A 12,546-nucleotide genomic window follows, 5' to 3' on the forward strand; every position below is an offset into this window, starting at 1 on the left:
GTCTGTTCTCCTCAGCCCGGGTGTTACTTTCCTATCTATCGCTTATTTCTGATGTGGAAGTAATGTAACACCGGATGCTTCTTGGAAAATACGCTGCCTTTTGTATGGCTTCAGTCCTTCTGTTTCAGGCAGGGAATTTATTCTCACTTTCTCAGTGGAGTAGATCTATCCTTTCGCATAGTATCAGAGGCATGCAATCATCCTGCACCTCTCTGCCAAAATTGCTTTTGCCCCAGAGACAGGAAGAATCAGCAGCCTCTAGAAGCTGCGTCCCCCCCGTGGTTTTTTAACAGGGAATGGTGTTGTGAGGAATCAGAGAATCATAGAACAGTTTGGGTTGGAAGGGACCAAGCTGTCTGTGCTTTATTTTTTACAAACACTAACAATGCCATTGCTCATGGGGCTTGTCTGGGTTTATCAGGAGTGCTGCTGAAGCCGTTCTATATGCTTTCAGCAGCAGAAGGGAGCCGTAGGTTTGTAAGAGGCTTGCTAGGGGAAAAGTGGTTTCTGTATTTAATTTTCATGAGCAGCTAAACACATGTCTGTCATTGCAGGCAATGCTGTCTCCATTGCAGGCTTTCACTATTTTTAATTGCATGCACAACAGACCCCTTTCTCTTCCAGGATTCATAAGGAACTTGTGAAATGATCATGAATAAGCTTCTAAACCAGAGCTCACACCTTTGAACCCCAAGTGGTTGCCACCTGCGTGCATTTGGCGAGTGCAGAGCCGTGCCTCTTTGTGATGAGCATCACCTTGCATTGCCTGTGGGTAGGGATGGGATTGCTGTGCCCAGGAGTGAAGGGGAGAGGCAGCATACGGAGGGCTCAGCTGTAGTTGAGCTGCTAGCCCTCTGCCTTCGTGGCCCCATGTATATCACCCCTCTCAAAACTCCTTGGGACCACAGAAGGGCAACCTTCCTTCGCTGGGCAGGAGATTCAGGGGGTCCCTGCTGGGGAGATTGAAGGGCTGGGCTTGCTGAACTGTCTGGTGCAGCGCAGAGTGAGGAGATGCAGTTTGGTGTCATGGGCAGTGGTCTGCTGTGCAAATGGAGGGTTGAGCCTGGCAGTGGCTGTAGTGTATGAGGGAGAGGAGATGAGGCACAGTGTGATGAGATGGGGGAGATTGTTTTAGAAAGTTGTGCTTTCTGAAATACTAGCTTTTTTTCCAAATAAGACAAGTTCTGTGGGTGGATTTAAAGTGCTGAAAAGCTGTTATGGCTGTGCCATGGCAAACAGTCCCCTTGGCTCATTGTGGAGCATCCATTCTGCACGGAACTGCACTGTGACCTCTGCAACTTCTGGTACTTGTCCGTGTGATGTCAGACACAGCCAGCAAGCAGAGGTGCAGCCCCACAGAAACCAGCTCTGCAGGACTGGGGATGTACAGCTGCACCCAGATGTTGGCCAGAGCAAAACATCTACAAATTGTCTGGTTTGGAATAGCGCCTGGCATGAGGAGAGTATCAGGTACAATTAACTCATCACCACACAAGCCATATGCTAAGCTCTGATAATGGGTCCTGTGAAGTTTGTTCTCTTACAGTGGTTATTTGTAGTAGTTAAATCCCATTCCCCATCTTTGACCTCCAAGGTCTAAGGAGTCCCAAAGTGCTCACAGTTCATCTTCCACAGTGCACTCTCATCTGGAGTGGGGTGGTTTGGGAGAGTGAGGCATAGAAGGCCCTGTACAGCCATGTAAGTACCGCACCACTGCACTGACCACCTCATCAGGCTGCCTGGTGGGATCAGTATTTTGGGAATGCTGCAAACCCTTATAGTTTTGTAGGGATACTGACTGGTAGTTCATGTCTTTCTTAAAATTCAAGCTTCTAGAATGATACTTACTAGGAAAATGCTAGCCTCATTAAAAGAAAAAAACACCCAAGAAAAAGGTTTAGTTCCTTCTGACTGCATTGAAAAGCTTGAAAGGCATAAATCTGATAGATCTAAAACCTACATGCAAACAAAAAGGAAGCAAAATATAGTAAGCATTAAAATTTTACAGTCTTAAGCTGGCGTCTTTGTTTCTAGGCAGTTTTCACAACATTAAAACACTGGGAATGAGAATAATGTTGAGATGGAAATTAAAAAGTCTTTCATTCCTAGAGACTGCAAATGAAGGTTTTTATGCAGTAAAGAGTAGTAGAAGTGTTTTTTTCCCCAGCCTGGTATTTGTAAGGTAGCAACATTTCCAGGAGGAGCTGCTGCAGGACCTCTTGGACTAAGGGGAGAGGGAGCGGATTTTCCTTTCTGTGTCGTCTCCCATGGACTGTTTGAGGTACAGTCTATGCAAGTACTTTCTCATCACCAGTATTCAGGCAGAGCTGAGTAGCCTCCCAGACACTCCTCAAATGGCCTTGAAAAAGAAGTTCCCAGGAAAATACGAGATTTCCCACTGTTGGGACTGGCCATTGTTCTTTCTGATTGCCTCTCTGTTCTCATCTTCTCTCTTTCTGTGCCCTCTGGCTTCATCCCCTTATTCCTCCATTCTCTTTGCTTTCCTGGTTCATCTCCATCTCCAAAAGTATTGTGAAACAGGTAGGATGTTTGCTGCCATTCCTGTGTTCTCTCCCCCTGTTTACTGCCCCCCTCAGTACACAGCAGCTCTGGGACAGAGTCCAGGGTGCTTTTTTGTATCTGTACGATGCCTGGCACTTTGGGAACCAGGCCTTTAAACCTTTGAAAGGGTCTAAATAACTTAGGCTGGATAATAATGAAACAATACAGCTCTTGGTGACCTGCCATGCATGTCACTGCCTTTTTTCTTCAGAGCAGGCATGTTACCATTAAGCTGCTTAATGTCCAGAGTGTCTGCATAATCCATTGCCCTGAACTATGCTGTGGACTCTGATGCGCCTTTCCATAAAGAAGTATTAACTGGGAAGTGATATAAAGTGGGAATGACAGGTAGAAGGGGCACCACCAAAAAGAAAAGAGGCTTGCTACTGGGCAGGTGAAAATCTGTTGCCTTGTGTCCCAAGTAATAGCTCCTAATCAGTATGAAATTGAAATTTTTGGAAGAAAAGTATGATTATTGCTGAAGGCTTATTTGTGAATCAGGTGGAGACAGAGGTTTTACACTTTGCATTTTGGGTCACCAGGTTTCTTAGCTTAGGTGACACTCTGTCAGCCGCATTAAGCACTGCTACGTTCTCCTTACACCCAGTGATTCAGATGCTGTGCATGTGTTTTTCAAAACTGCATGAGTGTGCTGGATTTATTCAGAAAGGTACCAGCACTGCACATGCAAATTGCCAGTAACTGTGTAAGCCAGTGACCAATTACATCAATAACTGGTTATTTGCATAATGCATTCCCATTTATGCATGCAGATATAATAACTGCATGCACAAATGGTGTAAGTGATTGCAGGTGCAGAAGTGTGGATGCGATCACGTGTATACGGGCTACAAAAAGCAACTCGGTGTGAACAGCAATTGCACCAGTCACCATGGTGCTGCTACACAAAACCCAGGAATTTGAGTCTTTGTTTTGACCTGGAAGGATCCTTCTACCTGCTGATTGGAATGGCAAGTTGTTGTTTTTTTTTCCTGAGAGATTAATTAGCTTTTCAGTAGCAAAGTTTACTGTGATTCACCCTTCCTTCTATTGACAACTGTCAATCTGGAGTCAGATAAGAGCATCCGGATGTCTTCATGTAGGGAATTCTATAATAAGGAGCTAAAATGACACTGGGCAGTGTTTTTAAAGCAGGTCAGTCGTTTCACACACTGTTCCATCTCCCTTCTCTTATGTATTATTAATTCTGAAGCTTTTCCTGTCAGTTGATGTATCTTTTCCCATGTGATCTGTTGTGTGACTGTTTCATGAAGAGGGACTCTAATCTCATTTCATCACTTTGCTAGGAACCCCCCAAAGCTTCTTAGAAAGCTGGAGTGCCATAAAGACAATTGAAGACTTTTGTTGCAAGCATATAGTTTGTATTTACTCCAAGAGTAAAAGTGATAGCACACAGAGCACAAAATCCCTGTCCACTGAATTCCTGTCATGTGCTAATGGATAAACATCCATAAAAACATTTATTCGCGACTTCTGACACAAGAAGTGATGCCCTGTATTCAGTCAGTCAAAAACCTGCTGCTCTCAACTGTCCTGGTGCTCTCAACTGTCCTGGTGCAGAGAGGCATGAGCATGCAGGTTTCAGAGAAGTAGGCTTTACACAAGTCTTGAAGAGCTGAATTTGCAATTCTGTATGATGTGAAGGAGTTGTTTCTATCTCTGGGAGAAAGGTTGAGTCTCATCATCTAACTTGAGGGCCTGAATAGATTGACATTTTATGCAGTCTTAAGCATGTCTGAGATACAGTTCTTCTTTACCAGAGTAATAAAGTTATTACAAAAGGACTCTCATAGAAAAACCTGTTGTGGCCCTCTGCAGAAATACCAAAGTTGAAGAGCTGCTGTAGATTTCGCATGCGTCAGAGGAGCAGTGTGGAAGAGGAGCACCCTGATGGTGCTTTGTGCGCAGCTGGGTGAGTGGCAGTGACCAAGCTCAGGGGACTGGACAAAAGCAAACCTGTGTTTGCATCCCAGACTCACAGCTGAGGCATTAAAGGACTTGTAGTACAGCCTATGCTGTACAAACAGGCTGCCATCATTCTTTCCAGTTACTTCAACCAAGTCTGAGTTCTTCTGGTTTGCACTTATGAATAGACATGCAGCCCATGAGCTCAGTCCAGCTGCAGTTGATGCCACTGACTTGGGTTTGCCAGGCATGTCTGCAGCACCTCCATAGCAGACAGAACTTCTGGGTCCATTTCAGAGTTGCTTGTGATACCAAATAACATAACTATTCCTTCCCACCTAATTCAGCTGCTGCTTTCAGTATACCCAGATTAGAAACCACCTTCTTTCCCCCTTTTCTCCCCGCTAGTTCTCTATGAAGAGTATTTTGGCCATGTCACAGAATTCAGTATTTCTTTTACATGTGTTTTTTTTCTTTCCTGTGGCTTTTTAGAAACCTGCTTAGTGTGAAATTAACTTTGAAACTCATGGACCTGATGAGGTATTGAGCTGACATCTGTAGCTCTAAAGACCTGTTCTATTAGAGAGAAGTCCCCAGTGGGATGGTTTTTGACCAAAACTAATATTTCTTTCACTCAATATTTCTGTGTATTAACATCTGAATATGGCAGCTCAATTATTGTGGTTTGGTTTGGTTTTTTTTTTCCTCAAATCAATATAAAATACATGAAAGTCCTCTGCAGTATGTAAACCCTAGGGGAACCTTTGAATGTTCAAGTGGGTAATGATGCAAAAGCTCGACTATGTTTGCTGTACAGTGGCATGTTTAAAAAAGAAACAAACAACAAAACCACCTTTATTGCTCTCCATCTACCTCAGAGACATAGGTTTCTATACAGCAAAAAGCAGTTGGTGCCCCGGGGGTGCCCTGGGCAGGGTTTTTTCTGGCATCCCAGCCGACCCACACAGAGGAACTGGCTCTGTGCAAGTTATGTGGGGAAGACTGAACCCGATGCCACCTTCTCATCCTGCAGGAAGAAGTTGCACGTGTCTGTCTGGCACTTTTTAGTAAGACCGAGCATTCAGTCTGCTTGGAAAGCGTGAAGCAGGTTGCCCGATCCTTCCCACCCATGGGGAACGTGGGAAGGATCTGAAGCTACTGTAAATTACAGGCTGCATTTTACTCACAGAATCTGTGATCCACAGCAAAAATCTTGTACTCATGATCAACTGATATAATGGCAGTTTTGGGATCTGTACACTATATTAATAAATTACGACCTTGTGTGTGTTGGGGGGCTGAGTAGCATTCTATTACAGTAACTACAGTGATAGTTCTATTTTTAATAGAAATAATTTTAAATTCAGATGCCATCTGGTTGTAATGTTAAAAAGACTTAATTACAAGTATAGTATAAAACTATATGTTCTTTATGACAAAAGGAGGCGAGCAAGGTAGAACGGAAGATGCTGCACTGCATTTGGTTGAGCATATGTTGACTGAACTAACTTAATCCTGGAGATTCAGCTCCCCCCAAAGCCAGACTGTGATTCTGAGGTCCCTGCGGAGAAGATCACTTACGTTTCAAAATTGCATGGCAAAATGAAGAGTGCTTCTGGGGTGATGCTGGCAGAGGTGCTGTGGTTGCATCACTACTCTGAAAAAGATGCATGGGAAAGGCACATAGGTATGAAGTGTAAAGCAGATACAGTAAAAAAAGGCCAGTAACGGCATTTCATAGAAAATCTGCAGTCCCTGTGTAGGTGATACATACCCACTGTCATTGCTGTGCTGCTTCATCTCCACGGCAGAGAGTTTCTCCCTTGTGAATATGATGGGTGACATTTTTTAATGCTCACATTAGTGCAGCGATGGATGGTGCACCAGGGGTTCCACATGGCTCAGACAAAACAGCATCTGGTGTCTCAGGCTCCTGAGTTTGGTAAATGGGCAAGGGATGAGCACAGAGGAAGATGACAGAGGAGTGACCTTGTGGTTTTTCTCTAGAGTTGTGATTCAGGAGGTTTTGGTTCCAGTGCTGGGTCTATTACAGACACGAGCATGACTGCAACTGAGCTGTTGAGCTGTTGTGCTGCTGTGAAATGAGGATTCACAGCCTTTGAACTTCCCTCTGTTGCCTGTTAGGGTTGTAGTCCCTGCAGCCTGGGAAGCAGCACAGGGAGCAGTCGGAGAACTGTATTTTGCATGGCTTAGCTTGAACTGTAGCTCTATTAATACTAATATAAATATAATTTAAATTGAGTTTGACCTTGGGTGACAGCTATGACAAAGCACGGCACGTTTGAAGTCTGGATGCAATTATTTGGAATTGCTAAACACCATACTTCAGTCATGACCTTTAGATTGCACCAGAGCCAGGGGAGGTCCCTGATTTTAACTTCTGAACTGCAGTTCACCTCGTCAGAAAGAGTCTTCAGAAGCTATTATAATCACAGAGAATATTCTAAAGTGTGAAAAAGCTATAAGCAAAATATTTATTTTACACACTTGTCTGAATTTAATCCATGAATCTGTCTACTACGATAGTGTTTTTCTGGTGTAGATGCGGCGAGTAAGCTGAGATCATAGCAGACATGTCCTGTAAGGCTTTACAGAAAATCATTGCTTTTTAATCTCTTTATCCCTGTTATTTCCTACCACTGTGAAAATCCAGCGGCAGGGCAAGCTGGCACAGTGTAGGACAGATGCATAATATGTAATGCTAAGCAGGAAAAAAATCCTTCTGTTTGTCTAATATTCCAAACACATTATAAATGTCAATGTTAGTGCTGTGTGTCCTACATAAATAATAACAGCATCAATATTCAGCCAGGTATTATACATCTTTGGGCTAACCTCGATACGCGTGCTGCCTTGATATCAATGACTTAATTAGAGTTAGCCAGAAAAGTTGAACTGGGCTGGGTTTATAGCAAAGCAAGTACAACCCAAGTGGCAACCTGGGTATAAATATGAGTTGGGTACTGTGTGTTATACAGCACCTGACTTCAAGCCTTTAATTTATCTTTTCTTTGTGCATTACGTTTTCTGTGCACAAACACTGCAAACATGCTTAGACAGTAGAATTGAGCTCCAATGTCCAGAGGGCATCTAGACATTTTCAGGTGCATGATTGCTTCCTTGATCTTCACATTAAAGCATCCTCCTGTCTGTAGTACAGATTTAATCAGCTGAGCTACATCCTCTTACACTGAAAGGTCCGGGAGCCCTGAAGTAGGCTGATCACAGCACTGTGTGGGACTGTTTCTACTACAAGGGTGAGAATGGATTTAGTTAAAGGGCATGAGAAGTAGCTCTAGTGGAAGTGAGACATTGCAGTGTTTGGAGAAGGGGGAATGCTTCATAAGAATTTCTTATATGGACCTTACATGTGCATTTTGAAAGGGGAACCTTTAAAGATGAACTTGGCAGTGAATGGAGCGCTGTCAATGAAAGATTTGTGTAGTAACAGCAGTAGTTTTCTCCCCAAGTAAATCACATGGATTTCAGGTCAGCGTGCCTGGCTGACACCGAGCAAGGACAGAACCCCTGCAAAATACCCAACCACATTTTCACTGTCTCAGGCTGTAATTAGAGGTACCCCCAATTGTTTGGAAGTGTTGAATTATAAAGATCCAAAATCCTGTATTTCTCTCCTGCTCTCACAGGAAGGAAATCAGACTGATAGACTTTGCCAACATGCTGAGTGTAATTCAGTTCCTCTTGGAATCAGAAGTTTTATATCTACTCAGCAGCAGTTCCACAAGGCCTGGACTTTGCTCAGCGTTGAATCTCATGCCCATCACATTTCCAGCAGGACAGCCTGGTCCTTGCACACTCACCCTGGCATACCCTGGGTCCATCCCTGTGCTGCAGGACACCAGCACACCTTGGGCACCTGGCCCTCCTGCTCCCCACTGTTCCTCCTTCACAAAACGAGGCTGGTGCTATTTATTAATGCAATTCAGGGCTATTAATACATGCACAACCTCTTCCCCATGTTACCAACCACAGAAGAGCAAAGCCTTCTGAACCTCCTTCTTCCTTTCACACCATGTTAAAATGCCGTATGATTTCATGGCAGAGCAGCTCACAGCTGGTCACTTGCTGGAGCATAGGTCTTCCAATATGCCAGCTGTAGGGATATAACCCCAAATGGATAAATTTGAATGTATGTGATCTTGTAATCTAGAGCAGAGACCATATGGAGCATCACGGCAGAGTCAATTTAAGACTTTGACAACAAAAATATGGGTTCTTTCAGCCATAATAATTTGAAACAATGGTTTATTTTTCTGCTATTGCTGACATTCAGTAGGAATTGTGGGAGAGTGACAGGTTCTCAGGCTGTTCTCATCCGACTTTAAAAACATCTGCCTTAGGAAATGACTTTGTACCTAACGTATGAGCATTTTCCCAATTATTTTACTAAATAAATGCAAGTATTCTGTAAAAAGAGCTGTTAGTCTTAAAAGATATTTTTTCCATAAGGTAAAGTCAATTGAAGAGAATGTGCTGCTTTTAGATAAGTGTTCCAGGAATGAATGCAAGGAACAGAGCTGAAGGGCTGCAGTGCTGAAACCGGGAGCAGGAGGAGCCCTCCAAGCCACAGCTTGCTGTGGTGGACTCCAGATCTCCTCTGCCCCTGGCCAGCCATGGCTCCTGCAGCTTCCTACAGCCCCTCCAGCTCCTGCTGTGCTTACAGTTTATTTAAGGTTTTAAGTTTTTATTTAAAGGGATAGGGGCAGTTTGCACTCCATCAGTGACTTTGTTGTATGTATTTCAGCATCATAGTGAGAGCCAGAGGCTGTCTTGCTTGTGGTGAGCAAACACCTCTAAGTAGAGCTAGATAAGAAGATAAGAAGTTGTGGCAGGACTGAGAGTTGAACCCAAAGCTTTTGAGCTGCCAGCCCAGGACCGGTTAATCACCCAACCCTGCTAGTCTGCAAAGTACATTTAGTATGTTTTTAGGTCTGAATGAAGGTATAAGTGAAAAGGCTGACTTCCCTGTGCATTTTTAAAAGCATTTAGTAGAGCTTAACAGAGAATTTTGTCTCTCACTAAGGAATTAAAGGATGGCTGTAAAAGCGGGTTCTGTAGATCCTGCTCCTGTAAAATCTAATAGGTTTCCTATCTATTAAATTCTAAAGGCCTTTTTTTAAAGTTGTGGGGTGTTTTTAAAATCAAATAATAGATTTATTCTTGATGTCTTGGGTACATTACTGCAGCAACCTCATCCTTGGACCACAGCTTTGGCAGAACACACACATCCATAATGAGGGACTATATGTTCTGTGCAGTTTTTATTATGAAAGAAAATGAACAAGTATATTATGAAGAAAGGGGGAAAATGGAGAAGACTACTTTTTTGGCAAAGTTTTGTGTTGCAGATCTCATTTCTCTGGTTGCAGCTGCCTTTAGACACCCAGTTCTGTGAGCTGCTATATTGAGTTTAACTGTAGATGCTTCTCAAATTTGCTCTTTGGTGAAACAGGCATTTGTGCAGATTCCCCATAAAAATGACTGATTTGGGTTTTACCAAGACCTCTGGCACTTTCCCATTATAAGACAGGATTAGATTTCCGGAAGGATTTATCAAGATGGGAGTAGTGAAACAAATATTTTACATATCCAGTTTAATCCTCTCTCTTCCCCCAAACGAGCCTATATGGGCAGGGTTTTGAGCTGTTCTGAAATGAAAGCTTTCTGAAAGAAATACGTTTCCCTGTGGGACTACCCAGCTTTCAGTCCTGTTTCTGTGGGAAGGTAAGAGAGCTCTGTTATCATTTACTATTTATGAGATGTACATTCGTATTGCCAAGTGCCCATAGGATTCTGTGCTCTTAAGAATCTGCAAATGAGATGAAGCTCATTATTTTTTAATGCAGAAAGCATTATTGCGATCTTGGCGTGGAGATATGTAACCTCAGTTGTGTGTCTTGCTGTGGGATATATATTGAGGCTTTTGCTTTAGGAAGCCAGTAAAGTACACACAGTATTTTCCAGTCATTCTGTTCAGCACATAAAAGCAGTATTTATTAGAAATAACACTAAAGGGAGTTTTGTTGTTGTTTAATTGCAGACCATGACTTGTAGGAAATTGCCCTCCTCTTGTGTGCATTTTGCTTGACAGTGTTGAGATAAATGCAGGGCCATGTTCTCAAAATGAAGTTTCTCCTTAATAAGAGAAGATTCATCATTATCCACTTCTGCCTCCCCACACACGAGTTGGTGTCACAGTCCTAAGGAAAAGCAAAGTCTGATAAATAATCCCATGTTATTTTTTTTCCCAGTAAGTTAGGATTTACTTTATAGGATCATGTTATTGGGTGTCAAGCCATGGCCCTGTAGGTTAACAGCGACAGGCGCTTTGGTGTTTCTGCAGATGAAAGCAGTTGCGTGTGTGTCTGCCTGCCTGGCAGTAGGAGTCTCTGATCTGGGACATGGGCACGGTATCTCAGGAGGAAAACCACTCAGTGAGAGAGCTGCAAATAAGACATATTTTGCTTATTGCTCCTGCAGGTACAATAAACCAACAAGAAAAAGAAAGCCATTCACTTTGCCTTGGTGTCTGCCTGGCACTGAAGCCATCAGCTGTGGTGTCCTGGGCTGCTCCCTCTGATGAGGGCAGGTCCAGTGCTCATTCCATACTGGCCAGATGCTGTCCATGCATACTCCTACTCCCCGTGGGATGTTTATAATGCCAGTCATTACATCTGCAGATGGGATGCTCTCTGATTCTTCAGGTCACGACGCGGGTTACCTTGAAGCAGGTTCATCACATGGAGTTGTACAAGAACAGTTGGAGGACAGCTCAAATGCACCCTGAAGTGCCTGTGCTCTTCTGTGTCTTGTGTGTATGGTCCTCTTCAGTACTTCCATCCGCTGCATTAAAATAGTGTTGCAAAACACAGGAATGGGCAAGAGTGAGGAGGCTTAAGAGTGAAGAATGTCTGGATATATGTATTAACCAGAAAATCTGGATTTTCACTGATGCTTATTACTATATCTTGCTTTTGTGCACTTATATGGCCCTTATTTAAAATAACTTGTTAATAATGAATGTATTCTTGCAGTGGTTTGCAGAATAACTGGCATAATGGCACATGAGCTTGCTGGTTTTATTTCTGTCTGGAATGTGCCCTGCACACATCTGCACATTTGGAGTCACGCAGGCAGGCTGAGTCTCACAAATCCCATCTTTCTTCACTTCTTCCTTGTAGCCTCACCTTCCTGGTGCCGGTCCTGCTGCTGCCTGGCTGTCCTTCAAACGCAAGTTCAACTCTCTCCTCTGATTTCTGGCTGCTTTGTGGATGCCATCTGTGTTTGGAGCCTGGCCTCTGCCACACAGCCCTTCCTGCAGGTCAGGTCGCACACGCAGAACTTGAGTATTTTTCAAGCCTATCCATGTGAGACAGACCTGCCAAAAAGTAGAAAAGGCATTACGCTTTGAGAAGGTTCCTGGTTTAACAACGTGCCACAGACAGTTCAAAACATTACAGAAAATAGTAAATATAAGGGAAAATATCAGAGCTTTGCTGTATGAGGGAAGCACAAAGGGCATTAAGCAAGTAACCAGCTGCCAAGCACTTTACAAAGCCCTGGGGACTGACACCCTGCTCCCAACAGCAGCCTGGGGTCTGTAGGGAGGCAGAGGCCAGCTGTGATGCCCCTGCGTGTCACAGGCATGGCTTTGTCTCCAGAGCAGAACAGGGAAAAGGAAGGCAGCATTTATCAAAACATCCATAGGGAATTTGGTGACCAGCTATCTGGGAATAGAGGCATTTACAGACAAACTGCATTGCTTGACTGTGATCTTGCTCTGTTAAGCTCATGCTCCATACATGCAGTAATTGCAAGCATTTGTTTTTAGCAGTACAAGCCTGAGCTCCAGAGCAAATTTTATTTACTGCAATTATATCTGGCAGGTAATTTCTAGTAAACTCAAGCAGATGATAAACCTCTCACTAAATTCATGAACAGAAAAATAGGGCAAATTGATCAAATAAGCTGTTTCCTCCAAAATAAAAAAATTATTATGTGCATAGCATCCTGGAA

The sequence above is a fragment of the Pezoporus flaviventris genome, unplaced genomic scaffold (assembly GCF_033815535.1).
Source record: "Pezoporus flaviventris isolate CSIRO_AGI_PZ_B2104156 unplaced genomic scaffold, CSIRO_AGI_Pfla_v1 ptg000021l, whole genome shotgun sequence".
Classification (NCBI taxonomy): Eukaryota; Metazoa; Chordata; class Aves; order Psittaciformes; family Psittacidae; genus Pezoporus; species Pezoporus flaviventris.